At 34.7% G+C, this 14642-nt stretch overlaps 1 protein-coding gene across 6 annotated transcripts in view; it reads right to left on the bottom strand.

Moving 5' to 3' along the window:
• Positions 1 to 14642, bottom strand: part of FILIP1 (filamin A interacting protein 1) — a 370688-nt gene that overhangs the window by 130156 nt on the left and 225890 nt on the right. The window lies entirely within an intron of this gene.

The following is a 14642-nucleotide window of genomic DNA, read 5'->3' as shown; positions in this document are numbered from 1 at the left end:
GGGCAGACCTGTTGTGGGTGGGATCTTTTGATTAGGTTGTTTCCATGGAGAGGTGACTCACCCCATTGTGGGTGGGACCTTTTTTTTTTATTGTGGAATATAACATATTTGCACAGAAGTAATAACTTTCCAAGTGTAATTTAACAAGTAATTAGAGAGCAAATTTCAAAGAATGTTTCAGTTATTTCCCTATTGTAAACTATAACATATTTGCAAAAAGGTGATAACATTCAAAGGATGGGACATTTTGACTAGATTATTTCCATGTAGGTATGACCCTGCCCTTTCAAGGTGGGCCTTAATTCATTTACTGGAATCCTTAAGAGAGCTCAGGGAGAGAGAGAGAGCAGAGTCAATATGGACCCAGACACTTGGAGACGCAGACAGAAAGACATCTGGAGATGCTAAGCTAAGAAAGGTAAGCCCAGAGTTTGCCCCGGAGAAGCTAATAAAGGACCCCCAGACACTTAGAGACAAACACCCTGGGAGAAACATGCAGGAGTGCACAGGAGAAGAGATAGAGAACCTAAGACAGAAGCCCAAAGACATTTTGGAGAAAGCAATGGGAACAAGAAGCTAATCCCAGGAGAGGCCCAGCAGACTCCTGCCACGTGCTTTCCCATGTGACAGGAGGAACTCCAGATGCCATCGGCCTTTCTTTAGAGAAGTTATTGTCCTATTGATGCCTTAACTGGGACATTTCATGGCCTTAGAATGGTAAATTTGTGGATTAATAAGCTCCCATTGTAAAAGCCAATCCATTTCTGGTATTTTGCATTGCGGCAGCTTTAGCAAACTGGAACAGTCATCAAAAACAAGGAAAGTCTGAGAAACTATCAGAGCCAAGAGGAGCCTGCAGAACCGTGACAACTAAATGTAATATATCCTGGATGGAATCCTGGAACAGAAAAAGTGAGGAAATCTGAGTAAAGCGTGGACTTTAGTTAATAATAATGTGTCAGCATTGGTTCATTAATTGTCACAAATGTACTATACTGTTATAAGTTGTTCATAACATGGGAAACTGGGTGTAATGAATATGCAAACTCTTTGTAGTATCTTTGCAATAATTCTGTGAATCTAAAACTCTGATAAATTAAAAGTTTACTTTTTAAAAAATTATTCTAAATTAATTCTATCAGAAAATTCAAACCTGAAACTGCTGGGAACCAGTTGGAAGTCACAGTGTGCAGAAAAATTCACATAGGGAGGAGGTGGCTTTAAATAAAGGATAGGAAAAGGGAAAAGCAAAAAAAGAAGAGGGTGGTGTACTTTTTAGTGATGTGGAATTCTATTTTTCCATAGCCTCTTTTTCAAAATTGGGACTTTTTATGTTAGTCATTTACAGCAATAAGAACAAGAGAACCAAAATTTGAAAGAATACAGATCAATTTGCAAACCAAAATTAATAAACTATTTTGAGGTACAATGATAATAATAATAAAAAAACAATAAAGCAGCAGTTAAGATACTGAGTTGTCACTTGGGTAGCACACTGATTCATTTGGTGACGAATGCTTTACAGATTCTTTCTCAGTATCTGAGCAACAGAACTCTACCAACAGGTATGTTAAAAATGAACATGCTGACTTCAAAGACTTTGAAGAAAGCTCTAATATCCTGGGGTCTTTATTAAAAAATTTGCCTGCACCCTTCCATATAGTAACTTAGAGCATGGGCTTATTTATAACAAGTCTACTGAAAGTATAGTTTTTTCTCTGACTAGCTAACCAGCAAGTTTTTCATTATTCATTCCAGATAAAATACAGGGACTTCGTTATCTGAAAGCAGATGTCCTTTATGAAACCAACCATACCTAAGACACTAAGGAAAGCTTTCCAAAACACTAGGTTTATGATAGAAAAATAAATACAATGTGAGGTTTCCTTTCAGATAGTGAGTATTCAATTCTTCCAACCACTCTTGAAATCTACATTGATGATCCTGTTTTGAAGTAAACTTTTATAACCAAATGGATCTTTTTGGGTGTGTGTGAACTTTCTACAGCGCCCTAACATTGAACAATGTAAACTGAAGAAGTGGTCCTTGACACTGCCCACCCAGATTTCTGGTTCACTCAGTGATTAGTTCTTGGGATTTTAGAGCATCTTTTGTGCTTCCTTGCTGAAAAAAGGATGGACTTTTTTGTAACAGAAACCAGAGCATTTAAGAGGAGACCTACTGTATTACATCACAGCTTGTTGTGGTTAGAGTGGGAAGACTCAAGCCCCAAGCCAAAAACAAAAACAAAAATGTGGTGACGAATAGAAAGTTTCAAATTTAACTCATGACTTTCTTTAAAATTCATTTTTATTGAGATATATTCAATACCATGCAGTCATACAAAGCGTACATTCAGTTGTTCACAGTACCATTATATAGTTGGGCATTCATCACCAAAATTAATTTTTGAACATTTTCATTACCACACACACAAAAATAATAAGAATAAAAATTAAAGTGAAAAAGAACAATTAAAGTAAAAAAGAACACTGGGTGCCTTTTTTTTTTTTTTTGGCCCCCATTTATCTACTCATCCATCCATACACTGGACAAAGGGGAGTGTGGTCCGTATGGCTTTCCCAATCACATTGTCATTCCTCATAAGCTACATTTTTATATAGTCATCTTCAAAATTCAAGGGTTCTGGGTTGTAGTTTGATAGTTTCAGGTATTTACTGCTAGCTATTCCAATTCATAAGAACCTAAAAAGGGTTGTCTATATTGTGTGTAAGAGTGCCCAACAGAGTGAACTCTTGGCTCCTTTTGGAATCTCTCTGCCACTGAAGCTTATTTCATTTCTTTTTCCATCCCCCTTTTGGTCAAGAAGATGTTCTCCATCCCATGATGCCAGGTCTAGATTTCTCCCTGGGAGTCATATTCTACATTGCCAGGGAGATTCACTCCCCTACGTGTCAAATCCCACATAGCGGGGAGAGCAAACTCATGACTTTTTATACATCACAACTAAGACATCCCAAAGTGAATTGGGCTCCCTAGGACCCCATTCCATGTGTGAATTCCTATCTCAAATAATTTTCATGGTAAGAGCTAGAGGCTCTTTGCATTGATGCATAAATTACTGATTTGACAGTTTCAGTTTTGATGGTGCATTAATAGAAATCCCAGACAATATTTCCCAAGGCACAGGAAGTAAGGTAGAGATGTTTTAAACTTAGTCATACGCAGTCTTGTATTTCCACCTGACTTTATCATGTATTTGTGTCCAATGTCCCTGAATCTTCTATGTCTTTTATAGGATCTACAGCATTAGAATACCCATAAAATAGGAAAAATGCATATCTATGTGTCTGCCATATGTCTTTATTCAATCATAATTATATCTGCAAACATATAGAAAGTGGAGTCTACTTAGTATGAGCTTTCTTTATATTTAGCTCTTTCTAAAACTTTCAGCCTGAAATTAATGTTTTTAGGTAAATATTGTAGTATAATATTAATGACTTTTACAGAAAAAAATCCACACATTTTAGAGTTATCTAATTAATTCCTTGTCTAATTAATTCATATTAATTCCCTTTGGCTGGTAGAGAATCTCATGTGGTAGCCCCGTGATGATAATTCTGACTTAGCAAATATTTTTCATTTTTGATTGGAAATTTACAGTAATTTCTTTCCCTTTGACATGTGCACATGGATTTTAGTCCTTTCTTGGTAAGCCAAATAGGATCTTCTATCTTTATCTTTGCAACAAAGTCAGCAATTGGCATCTGTTCTATCTCAGGAATGCACAAGTACTCAGAGATAACAAATTAGTCAAGAAATATTTTAGGAAGGAATTAGCATCTATCAGGGAGAAAAACACAATTTCTCAACAGAGTAACTATGTCTGCCATCAATAATGTCCACTTTAAACCACTTCATTCTATTTTGTAGAGAAAAACCATCCAGATAATAATGATATTTAATATCATTTAATGATATTCATACTCTTCTTATTGCTCTTATTTATTGTTTCTTAAGTGCTGCAAACTGTGCTAAGCATTTTACATACAGAATCTCATTTAATTTAATATTCACAGGAACCCAAAGTAGTAGATGCTATTATTCCAAGTTTTACAGAAGAGGCCACTGAGGTTTAAGGAGAGTAAATAGTTTTAACCTGGATCACACAGCTACTCCCAGTGAGTAGAAGAGCTGGGATTTAAACCCAGGTCTGACTCCCAAGTCCATAAAGCTTTATACTCACTTTATGGCTTTCCTCTAAATTCTTAAACACATGTAGATTGAGAAAGAAAGTAAAAACTCTGTAAATAAGATAATCCAGAAAAAAATTTACAAGTCATAAAAAGATAATGTTTTCTCCCCACCACTACAGAATTTGAGAAACTCATGCAAATGTGATCTTTCATAGACACTCTTGCAAAACTCACACAGCAATTGAAACTAGGCTACTAAGCAAATTTTTTTTTTTTTTTTTTTTTTTTTTTACCTAAAATCATTAACCTGCTACAGAACTTCTAAAATGATGAACCATTCAAAATCCCTTCAGATAAGCAACCTGGTCAGTTATCAAGGGAAGAGGTCCTTGAAAACAGGATGCAAAATCTGAAAAAGGACCATCACACACTTATTGTGTTAAAATCCCCTGAGCCAAACAATAGTAAACTTTTAATCAGAGTTGGCCAAATCCTGTCCATTGTGCTTAACAGGGGTAGCAGACAGGTAACAGAAAGGCATCTAACACTCCATAGGCTCCTTAGTAGTTGATTGCATTCCTGAAAATTTGGGACATGTAGATAAACTTTCTGAAAGAAGCTAAAAGTGATTTTGCTTCACCTCAGTATATATCCTTTGAAAAAAGTTCTCCCAAAGAAAAAGGTACAAATAAACCAATGATTAGTATCAGATTTTTAACCTTTTAAAAAAAATCAATGTTATTTAGAGCACAGATTCTTCTCTTTTAATAAGCAAATTATACTAACATAGTTCATGAAATAACTTTCTTTTCATTCTTACTAATTGATTTGCAATTTTGCTGACTAGAGTATGAAGAAAGGAAAGACCAAATACTATTTCAAACCTCCCTCTTTTTTTCTCTCTGCCCCACCCCCTAGCAATATTTGTCAGCTTTTCATTTTTTGTTTTGTGGTCCTACCCCTCCCACCTCATTCCCTGCTGCCATCATTATATTTGGCAAGACCAGAGCAACTGTCAGTGAATATCACTGGAATCAGAAAATGTAAGGACTTTGAGTCATTTATGCTGTACTAACCAATAAACTAACAAGTATTTCTAGAGCATTCAAACAAGTAAAAAGAAAAGGAAAAAGGAAAAGAAAAAAAAAAAAAACTACAGTAATTGAATACCCACTCTAGTTCCCATGCTTCATTAACTCCTGCAACTCTTGACCTTGAATTTTCCCAAGCACTCTCACTCCTGCCCTTATCCCCTTCAGATTTGTCATTTCCTGTTATGATTCGACACTGGTCAAAATACTACCCATCCCCACCAACAATAAAAACTTCTTTCTGCATATGTTAGATTTTGGCATCTTTCCTATGCTTCTCAAGTATCCAACTCCTTTCTATTCTTAGTTTGATTTTATCTACATATATTTTCAAGAACTATCTAATGCATAGGATAAGATGCCACAATAATTTTATTTATACAATTTATATTTTTAAATTACTTTAAAGAATTACAAGGAAACATTACAGTACATAGTAAAAAGGAAAACATATAATTACAGGAAAGCCTATTTTTTTTTTTTTTTTTTTTTTGCATTGTAGCCTGGCCAAGGGCCTGCTGTGAGTGGGACTTCTAAAACATTACTGCAGAACATACTGATTCTTTTAGACATAAATGACAATAACCAAAACACCTAAAACTAAGAAAAATGAAAACATCTGTTCTAGTTTTATGTGGTCAGTAAATTTTAAGATGTATTAGACCAATCAAATCAACTCATTTATTCTCTATCAATGCCAGATTATTCCCTCTGTGTATCTTATTCACTTGATTAATTCTAGTTAAAACATCCAAACTCATGATACATTGAAACATTTCTCATCACTGCATCTTCCATTCTAACAATTTTGATAACACATACTATTCAAAAATGTTCCTGGGCTTGCCCCAAATGTTCTTTACAATTTTCATTCTCTTTATCCTATTTATGCAAGAAGCAATGCTAAATTATTTTTTTTACTTCTCATTATTCACACTCATAAAATCCTCAGAATGACCAAGGTTTTTTGATTATTAAAGACATTTTAATTCTATTAGGGGAGATCTACCCAGACCGTTTCAAAATTCCTCTAAATTTTCACAAAATGTTAGAATTCATGAAAGGGGATTTCCTTGAGGTCACTGCAGTGATGTCGAGATCAAAAGGCCAAGGAAAATGTTATAACTGTGGCAAAATAGAAAAACATTATTCTACCACAGCTTAAAACCAGGGTGAAATATTTTATGAAGTTTTGTTTACTATACCTCAAAGAAGATAAGAGCAGACATGAAAAAGTTTCCAGAAAGAGGACAAAAAGGAACAAGAGGCAACTAGCATAAGAAATCTTCCTAAATTATCATGATTGAATCTGAAGGAATGTACAATTTAAGTGTTTCAAAACTTAGAATGGTAGAACAGGGTGACCTCTCTTACTAATACCTTTATAAAAATGCTCAAATTGATTAAATCTTTTACAATAATGTCTCCATTATCTACCCTTTACTTCCCATTCTCACAAGCCATAACGTCATATTCAAGATCCTCCTTTTCCAGAAAAATTCCAGTCTTCTCTCCCAACACCTCCCATACATTTACTGTGCAGGTTTACTCACTGGCTACAAACATGTCTGGCATATTTTATTATGCTCTATTATTCCCCTGTACTCTTCAGGCCTCCCCTGACCATTCCAATAGCTGTCATTTCTCCTTCCTGTGCAACTTTATACACTTATTCTCTGTATCTATTACTTGGCACTTTCATACTTTCTTGTATGATTGTTATTGCCCCATATATATCTCAAAGAAAAGAGATAACAAGACTTTTTCTTTGAATCATCAAAATACCAATTGATAGACATCATTTGATAGTTTGAATTGATAAAATTTTACATATTGGAGAATAGTCATATAGAACTCACTGATTCCCAGAAAAATGACCAGATGAAAATATAAAAGATTTAGATATTCTTGTGGTTAACAGACAACAAAAGTAATTAGTAATAGCTGGGAAATTCCTAACATTAAAAAAAACATTTTTGTGATAAACATAGTGAATAGAATACTTGCATTTATCTCTACTCCCTCCTGAAACCCACTTAAAAAATAAAGAAACAAACAAAACATGACAAAGAAAACATGAGTGTAAATAGCAGATGAGAGATGTCAACCCAATTTTGGAGGAGAGAAAGTGGGTAAATGAGTGGGTGGCCAACTGGCATACCTAACTGCTGGCAGTGTGGGAAACCAACGAAATGCAAGTATTTTACTACATGGTTCCCTGGAAGAGATTAGGAATTAGAAGCAATGGGTACCTCCAAAACTGGAATGTGGGCTGGAAATGAACATAAGATAATTGTATATAATGTATCTAAGAAGTAGTTTTATCTCCAGATCTCCTCCTTTAGTCGCAACTGCCGGAAGACTGCTCTTCCCCCAAGAATGGCAGAAAACCAGGTTTACTCTCTGGAGAGGTTGTCACAAGGGTCTCAACCTGGAGATACTAGACATACCTGAGATGGCAATTAAGAATCACTATGAAAATAGGGGAGACTAAGAGAACATCTGCACACCAAAGTATAAGATCTCCTCCCAATCCATGCTCCCCACTTTTCTCCCCACAGAAGATAGGAGGATTTCTCTTCAGAAAAATTGACCAATAAGAGAGAAAACCTAAGAAGTTTGACAGTTTAAAGGAGAGCCAGTGAATCAATGCATCAAGATCACTTCACAATGAAGCCTACCAGTCCCACCAGTGATTAAACAACACATACAAACACAAGACACACATACACACCAAGCTTCCAAACAGTTTGTGTCTCACACCAAAGTGTGAATGGATGGTTAAGGATTAGCAGACATTTAAGGGGAGCCTCCTATATGGAAAAAAAAAAAAAAAAATCCAGGACTTTAGTAGAAATGAACTCAATAAACAGAGACAATGATGAAAGCTAAAGAAAAATTTTAAACAAAAATGTATGATAACTTCAGAAAAATAAGAAAGAGTATGGTATCCACAAAACAAAAATAGGCTACAATTTTTTATAGGCACCATCATAAAAGGCCACTGAAAATTAAAAATATGATGGTATGAATTAAAAATTCTGTATAAGGGTTTAGAGATCAAGTTAAGGAAATATCTCAGAATTAAAAGCAAAGAGGTAGAAAATAGGAGCAAAAGGATAACAAAAAAGAGATGCCAAAATAATAGGCTTTCAAAAAAGAGAAAGAGAAATGTTATAAATAGAGGAAAGGGAATTCTAAATTTTTTTTTTAACTTTGTGGAATTAAAGTTCACAAATTTTGAGGTTTAAAGGGCTTACTGATTGTCCAGCACTATAAATGAAAAACAAAAACAAAAACAAAAAACAGACCAACTACAAGTCATTGTGAGGTTTCAGAAAATGAGGAACAGAAAAGATTTTAAAAGCTTACAGATAGAAAAATAGGTCACACAAAAAGGATCAGGAATCAAAATGGAATTGGATTTCAATAGCAACAATGTAAACTAGAAGTGTAGAGCACAGCCTTCAAAGTTATGAGGGAAAAATGGTTCCTGATTTAGAGTTCTATACCCAGCCAAATTATCCAATAGGTATACAAACTAAAATTTTATCTCCCATGTACCCTTCCACTTAAAGGTACTAGAGGATGCAATCTATCAAAATGGAGAATAATTTAAGAAAGATGAAAAATAAAGAAAACAGTATTCAACATGGGAGAGAGGCAAAACAAAATGTCCAGAATGATGGTGAAGAAATGTATCAAGACAACAGGACCACTGAAAAAAACAGTCCCAATTAAAGCAGAAAAATAAAGAATTTGGAGAGATATCACAAAGAAATAAAATGAAATTAAATTCATGAAGTCTTTTTCCAGTTCTATCAAAAGCCTGTATTACTGCTAGATACATGGAAAATTAATCAAATAGGCAATTTTAACTTTTTAGTAAAAACAAAAACTGTACAAGAATGGTTAAAGAATATTAGTATAGTTATGTCTTAGTTATAATAATAACCAAAAGTTATAATATCTGTATCTTATGAGGGGAGGGGAAACGTGTGAAGGGGGTGGGAGGTTTAAGACATAAATTGAAAAAGAACAGAAATAGCAGTATACAAAGTTATTTAGAAAAAGGGAGATGAATAGTAAAAGAAACAGATAATTTCTGTGATATGGAAGTAAGGGGAGGAGGTATAGCAGGGACTGCTATATTTTGTTGTACTTTTTTAGTACTCTTGACTTAAAATGTGTGCTTGTGTGTGTGTGTGTAGGTACCCATACTGCTATACAGCTTGGGTAAAAATTGACAGTATAGCTTATATAAAATTATAATAAAAATAAAACAATGATTATAAAAACTTAAAACAAGACATAAACATTTAAAATTTTAAAAGTGATCAGACTATACATAGGTTATGTTTCTTGTCTTTCTTTTGTATGTTCCATAGACACAAACATATATGCACTTAATGTTTGTATGTTTATCATAATACACATATTGTTTCATAACTGCTTTCCGTAAATAAGATACTGTGGACACTTTTCCACATCTAATATATGTTTATCTTATCCTCTTAAATGGTCTCATACTATTTTATTATATGAATATCCTTCTTTAAAAACAATTCCTTGTTGATAAGCATTTATGTAGTTGACCATTTTTTTGGTAATATAGAGACTATTACAATCAATATCTTTATCATAGGAAAGAAATATACATGCATTGTAGAAATTTGAAAACTGCAGAGAAGCAAAAAGAAGAAAATTAAACACCATGTGGAAAACACTGTTAATTGACTATCTCAACTTCCATATTCCCTTGCCTACCTAAGTCTTTGTTTTTCCAGCATCACATGACTGTAGGAGAAGTCATATGACACAGTTTGGGCCATTGAGAACTAAGTGGAAGTATAATAGGAGCTTCTGGGAGAGCTTTGTTGTCTATTGAAAAAGACACATGTTGCTGACACTAATATTCCTTCTTTTCTGCCTTGAACATGGATATAATGTTTGTGGCAGGTATCTTGCAAAAATGAGGGAAATGCCTAAAAAATTTCAGAATCATTAGTTCTAATATCACTGAGCAATCAACAAATCCAGCAGGCTTCTTGTTATATGAGGAAAATAAATCCCAACTTATCCAATCGTATTTTCCATTACTTGCAACCAAAATATATCTCCTTCATCCAATTCACAATCCCATCACTCAGTGAAAACTAATGTTAACATTTGGTTGTATATCCTATTATTGTTCTCTATGGATATATATTTTCTTTTTCTTAATTTACAAAAATTATATTGTACTATAATTATCTTTTGACTTCACAATATTATGCTTGAACATTTTTCTGTGTCATTAGTGGTACATCATGATATCATTATTAATGCTTATGTCGGGTTCTAGCATATGGATCCAATATAACATATTTAATCAACCCTGCTGTTCCTATATTTAGACATTTTTCTCAAACTTTTTACTGTTATATAAAACACATGAGCTAAATATCTTTGTGACTATGTCTTGCTCATATTTCTTATGGATAAATTTTTAGAAATACCATTGCTAGGCCAAAGGGCCTACTAAGTTTTAAATTTACACTATTTAAATATGGTAAAAACAATACTCAACAATTTTCCTTTCTTGTTTTTTAATTTTTCAGCATCTAATCAGGACTAATTCAAAGTTTTCTATAATAGGATATACAGCTCAGTTTAATCATACTCCTTGCTCACATGCTCACTCATTCATCTCTCTCTCAACCCGCCCCACTGCCCCACACACAGACGCTTATACACAAGTCCTGAAACCAACTTTCCCATATATGGGCTTTTCTGCCTCACTGCACTAGCTCAGACACCAACTTTTCTTTTTCTTTTTTTTTTTATTCTTTTTTTTTTAATTCAATTTTATTGAGATATATTCACATACCATGCAGTCATACAAAGTATACATTCAGTTATTCACAGTACCATTATACAGTTGTGCATTCATTACCAAAATTAATTTTTGACATTTTCATTACCACACACACAAAAATAAGAATAAAAATTAAAGTGAAAAAGAACAATTAAAGTGAAAAAGAACACTGGGTGCCTTTTTTTTGTGTGTGTCCCCGTTTTTCTACTCATCCATCCATACACTGGACAAAGGGGAGTATGGTCCATATGGTTTTCCCAATCACATTGTCACCTCTCATAAGCTACATTTTTATACAGTTGTCTTCAAGATTCAAGGGTTCTGGGTTGTAGTTTGATAGTTTCAGGTATTTACTGCTAGCAATTCCAATTCATAAGAACCTAAAAAGGGTTGTCTATATTGTGTGTAAGAGTGTCCACCCAAGTGACCTCTCAGCTCCTTTTGGAATCTCTCTGCCACTGAAGCTTATTTCATTTCCTTTCACATCCCCCTTTTGGTCAAGAAGATGTTCTCCATCCCACGATGCCAGGTCTAGATTCCTCCTCAGGAATCATATTCCACATTGCCAGGGAAATTTACTCCCCTGGGTGTCAGAGCCCATGTAGGGGGAAAGGTAGTGATTTCACCTGCCAATTTCAGACACCAACTTTTCTACAAAAGCCTTCCTGATTTCCCCAGATAGAGTTAAATGACCTCCTTATGAGGCCAGACAAGGCACCCACAATGTTGATTTGAGATCATTTGTTTATATGTCCATCTCCCAAGCAGTTCTCTTTAAAGGAAAGGATCGACGCTCGTGCATCTTCCTAGTCTCAATGCTTGGCATAGAAACTAGTACATGGCAAGTGACAAAATGTGTTGAATGAATGAATGAATGTGGCATAGTCCATTGTTGACGCTCCATAGGCTTCCTGTTCCTGTTCATCCCATTGGTCACATCTCACTTAAAAGGTCTTTAAACAGCATATGAAGCTGCAACGTTCCCCCTGTTCCCTGCTCTTGTCTCAACTGTCTTGGTGCTTGAGGTCTCAAGACAATAAAAACAATGGGCCCCGAGACTGAGGACCACTTACTTACCAAGGGAACATCGTGATCACTACGATCCTCCACTCAGGACAGAAGGCGCTTATCTCTCATACCCACTAATCAGCTTGATTCAACCTTTTGAGCCCAAGTCAAATGTTAAACCTTTCTTCAACTTATCCCAGCTTCCATCAGCTGAATTCACAAAACACTATGTTCTGCATGATTAGCTTCCCACAATAGCGACATTTCAAGTGTTTATTGGAGAATGTGACTTAAATTTGCTGCCAATTAATATCACATCTAAAACTCAAAATTATATGTATGAAGAATTATCTGAAGGAAATTCAGCCTGTCCATTCCACTGGCAATCTGAACTCTACTGCTGGATTAAATTAGACTATCAATGATACAAGTCGCTGGAACACAAGCTATTGACTGGGTTTTTTGGAAAAATGTCATCGAAATGGTACCTTACATTATACAATTATGTTATGTGGACTTGTGAGAAAAGTACCTCCTTGATATAAAAATCAGGAAAAGATGTGTTTTTCCCAAGCAATTGGCTTGGTTTCAAGCTGACTATGTTTCATAAGATCATTGGTTTCTAGAAAGTTTAGATTCAAATTTGTGGCCTATCTCTAGTAAGTCTCTAAGATGTCCTGGCTCCATATTTTATATACGTGTTTTCCTTTTGTCTTGTTTTTCTTACTTAATTTTAAATTTTTTATCATGGACATTTTCAAACATATATAAAAACACAGGCAATAATATAATAAACACCTAGTGTGTCCATCATGTAACTTCAGCAATTAGCAATATTTTAAAATAAGTCCCAGATATCATGCCACTTCATTCTTTCATTTATTTTTCATTGGTTCTGTTGTGCTTTATTATAGGCATCTTTGTTAGCCACCTTACTTCATTTGAAAAAAGGAAAGCTTTAATAAAATAATAAACTAGGCATCTCTAGTATATCATAAATTTTATTGTATTATATTAGTTAGGTGTCTTTCTTTTTCACTCCTATGAGATTTTCAAAAGCAGAGAATATACTTTGCTCTGCTCTATTTCCCAGAACTAAGGCTAGTGTCTGACCTGTGGTAGGCATATAATAAATGTTTATGTGAATTGATTCACTACACCCTAAGGATGGAATGAGAAGAACTGGGCATGTGCAAAAAAATTCAAATGAGCGTTGGTATCCAACATCTTCTGGTTTTCAGATTTTAAACTGTCACAATGAAGCCAAGTGTCAGAAGGCAATATAATGATGAGTCCTGAGCTGGCCTCACGAAAACTAGGGCAAGTTGAAAAGGTAGGATCTGGAAAGCTTTAGGTCTGAGGCCAAAATCTGAAAAAAATCTGTGGTTGTGAGGCATCAGTCCTGCCCGCTTCACTCCCCCACAGAAAGACTCTCAGAAGCTGAAGGCTGGTGAAACCTGCTTAGTCCCCTTCTCTGGAAGCCCCTCTCATTGCACTGAAATTCATGTTTACCTGTTTCTCTTTCTTAAAAGGCACGGAACTCCTCAGGGGCAGTGACAATTTCTTTTTCATCTTCCATCCATAATTACCTAGAACAGTAACTAACTCAGTCTGTTGAATAAAGGGAGAAGATACCTAGGAGATTTAATAGACATTTTAGGGTTTCATGATTTCTTGTACAAGATTTCTCAGTCTAATTTAAAAAAAAAACAAAAAACAAACTCCCTGTCTTTTTAAAGTGTTCAAGATGTTGAGGACATAAAAGAGGAAACCCAATGACTGGAAGTGAAATCAGTCAACTAGAACTCTAAATGAATGATCTCAACTCTTTTCAGATTTAGGAGAGACAGGTGTACATCAGGAGCCTGTGTTGATAAGGGGAGACACCAAGATGGTGACTAAGAGGCAGGAGAGACCCTGATTTCTGGAGGCAGCTGTTCACTTAAAATATACATTGTATTTTGTTTTGCTTTTTGTATGATGCTTTTGTGCTGGTAGGCAGTTTAGAAGTAATTCTTAAGCCCAACAAACTGATTTTTAAAGTAACTTCACCAGGTTTTTATGTGAATTTTTTCACAGTGCATTTAGCTTTAGAATTATCTCATGTTACTAGCACATTTATAAATGCCACTTTCTAAATGTGTCATCTTAATGTTTCTGACAAGGCTGTTATAAGCATTAAAATAGATTGTTCAACAAATATTTATGAATACCTATTATGTGCCAGATACTGTTCTACTGCTTGGAATATAGAGGGAACAAACAGAAAGATCCCTGTCCTCATGGAGCTTACATTTAAGAGAACAACTAAAAATAATAATAAATAAATTATATGTTAAGCTAGAAGGTTATAAGCACTAAGGGAAAAAAAGTAGAGTAGAATCATAACAATAATCATCAGCATTTATTTTCCATGCTCCATGTGCCAGGCTCTGTAGGGAACGCTTTATTTACAGTATCTCTAATCTTCTCAAACATCCTCATGCTAGGAAGGTTAGAGCTCCACACGCCAGACTGGGTAACCAA

The sequence above is a fragment of the Choloepus didactylus genome, chromosome 7 (genome assembly GCF_015220235.1).
Source record: "Choloepus didactylus isolate mChoDid1 chromosome 7, mChoDid1.pri, whole genome shotgun sequence".
In the NCBI taxonomy this organism is placed as follows: domain Eukaryota; kingdom Metazoa; phylum Chordata; class Mammalia; order Pilosa; family Megalonychidae; genus Choloepus; species Choloepus didactylus.
The sequence above is the reverse complement of the archived record's forward strand: the minus strand, read 5'-3'. Positions and strand labels throughout refer to the sequence as shown.